The 2076-nt window shown below is 61.1% G+C and overlaps 1 protein-coding gene across 1 annotated transcript in view; it reads right to left on the bottom strand.

Annotated features, from left to right (window-relative positions):
* KIRREL3 (kin of IRRE like 3 (Drosophila)) overlaps window positions 1-2076 on the bottom strand; it is a 117555-nt gene that overhangs the window by 35915 nt on the left and 79564 nt on the right. The window lies entirely within an intron of this gene.

Here is a 2076-nt window from a genome sequence, read left to right as displayed (position 1 = left end):
CTGCTGATGGGAGGTTCCCTGGTGTGATGCATGGCCTGGAGCACTGCTTCCCCGGTCTCCCTGCAAGGCCCAGGCCGTGGCCCTGGGAGCCAAGCAGGGGGTTTCTTTGGTGCGGGATTTGCAGCTGGCACAGGCCTCCTGCCCGGGTTGGGGATGGGTGGGGAAGGAGGGAGTGGCTGTGCCGTGGCCCCAGCTGGCAGCTCGGCCATCGGAGACTTGGATGACTTGTGCCTCCCTCCTTCCTTCCTCCCAGGGGTGGCTTGTGTCTGGAGAGAGCTCTTATTCGTGGTCAATCCTAGGGCAAGAAGGGAGCTCGGGTGTCACTCGGTGCAATCAGACAAGGCACCGGAGTCCCTCTGTGGAGCACCCAGCTCAGGCCCGCACTCCTGGGGGTGGAGCCGTCCTGGCCGCCGGACCAGCTGATGCCCACAGCTCCTTGCCTCCTCCCCGTGGCTGGGTCTGCTGCTCTACGCCATAGCTGCTGCACAGAAGCAGGTGGGCATGGAGAGCCAGGCCCTGGGCGAGGGCCCGGGGAGGGAGGCACCTCTCTGAGGCTGAGCCCCAAACTCACACGACCCTTAGAGCAGCGAGCATCTTCCCCCCATCACCCTGCTGTTCTCGGCTCTCCCTGAGTGAGGGGTGAAAGGAAACCGCCCCTGCCTGGTGTGGAGCAGGGGGGGGGCCAACAGCTGATGCAAGCGGTGGAGATAAAGCTCCTCCGGAACTCAGCGCTGTGTCTGCTGTTACAGCCATTTCTTCTGCCCTCTGGAGTGTATCGGTGTCTACAAGGACTCTAGACATTGAGTGGGAGTGTCTGCTGTTAGGCCCCAAGACGGGTTCTGAAAACCCTAGGCCCAGCCTGGGTGGCTCAGTGGTTGAGCATTGATCTATGAACCTGGAGGTCACGGTTCGATTCCCAGTCAGAGCACACACTTGAGTTTGCAGGCTCGATTCCCAGTGGGGGGTGTGCAGGAGGCAGCTGATCAATGACTCTCTCTCTCATCATTGATGTTTCTATCTCCCTCTCCCTCTCCCTTCCTCTCTGAAATCAATAAAAAGAAAATAAGAAAGAAAATCCTAGGACAAGATCCTTGGAGTGCCATGTGGAACGGAATCCAGAAGCCTTAGACGAGCCAGGGCTGTTGGGAAGTGTTTTGACATGAATTTGAGTTAAAGCAAATAGAATGATGGGGAGGCAGTGAATGCCAGCCCATGACGAGGCACTCAGAGCCCCCGAGTTGATATTCGTTGTAGTAACTGAGTCTCGCTGAGGCCCGCCGTTCGGAGCACAGAGGGGTCACCAGCGCAGGTCTGCAGAGCCAGGCTGCCTACGTCTGAAACCTCTGTGGCCTTAGCACATTCATCAGACTTTGGGGGCCTCGGTGTCCCCATTTGGGGGCCATCATCATACCTGCTCCGGATGAGCATACAGAGGGAATGAGACAATCCGTGCCAAGTACAGACGGCCTTTTCCCCCTTCTCTGCCCTTGACCGGCCCTTCCATGAGACCCTCTAGAGGGGCTGGTGCTGCTCACCGGGTGTGGAACCCCGAGGGACTGCGTGGGGCCCCCTGGGAGGCCGGCAGGGCCAGGGGTGACCAGGACATTGACTGATGTGGAAGCTCTACCTTAGGCGGGTGTGGAAACGTGGCTTAAACACGTCCCTTGCCAAGGACCCTCATCTGAGACGTTTTGGCTTCAGTGACAGTAAGGACGAGAGGGCCCTTTGGGTGTCCACACATTCAGACCCGGCCAGGCCATGGAGCTGCCTGACCCACTGCCCCCCACCCCAGGATGTCCCGCAGGGAGGAGTCTGAGGAGCTGGTTGTGCAGGCCGGTCCCTTCCCAAACCCGTGCCCAGGCTGGGGTGTGGGGTTCCTCTGTGCCCAGGCCGGGATGTGGGGGTTCCTCTGTGCCCAGGCCGGGGTGTGGGGTTCCTCCATGCCCAGGCCGGGGTGTGGGGTTCCTCCGTGCCCAGGCCGGGGTGTGGGGGTTCCTCCGTGCCCAGGCCGGGGTGTGGGGTACCTCCGGGCCCAGGCCAGGCTGTGGGGCTCCTCTGTGCCCAGGCTGGGGTGTG

Source organism: Myotis davidii, unplaced genomic scaffold (genome assembly GCF_000327345.1).
Source record: "Myotis davidii unplaced genomic scaffold, ASM32734v1 scaffold148, whole genome shotgun sequence".
Taxonomy (NCBI): Eukaryota; Metazoa; Chordata; class Mammalia; order Chiroptera; family Vespertilionidae; genus Myotis; species Myotis davidii.
The sequence above is the reverse complement of the archived record's forward strand: the minus strand, read 5'-3'. Positions and strand labels throughout refer to the sequence as shown.